At 55.0% G+C, this 209-nt stretch overlaps 1 non-coding gene across 1 annotated transcript; it reads right to left on the reverse strand.

Moving 5' to 3' along the window:
- Positions 1-47: 47 nt before the first annotated feature.
- On the reverse strand, positions 48-203 carry LOC118345063. The gene has a single exon (XR_004798737.1). It is a non-coding gene; the product is annotated as a 5.8S ribosomal RNA (ribosomal RNA).
- Between the last annotated feature and the right edge of the window lie 6 nt (positions 204-209).

Consider the following 209-nt stretch of genomic DNA (forward strand, 5'->3'; position numbering starts at 1 on the left):
GCACCCCACACATCATAAGAAGTGTTTGGGGTTGGGGCAACGATGCGTGACACCCAGGCAGACGTGCCCTCGGCCGAATGGCTTCGGGCGCAACTTGCGTTCAACGACTCGATGATTCGCGGGATTCTGCAATTCACACCAAGTATCGCATTTCGCTACGTTCTTCATCGATGCGAGAGCCGAGATATCCGTTGCCGAGAGTCGTTATG

The sequence above is a fragment of the Juglans regia genome, unplaced genomic scaffold (assembly GCF_001411555.2).
Source record: "Juglans regia cultivar Chandler unplaced genomic scaffold, Walnut 2.0 Scaffold_13243, whole genome shotgun sequence".
NCBI classification, from domain to species: domain Eukaryota; kingdom Viridiplantae; phylum Streptophyta; class Magnoliopsida; order Fagales; family Juglandaceae; genus Juglans; species Juglans regia.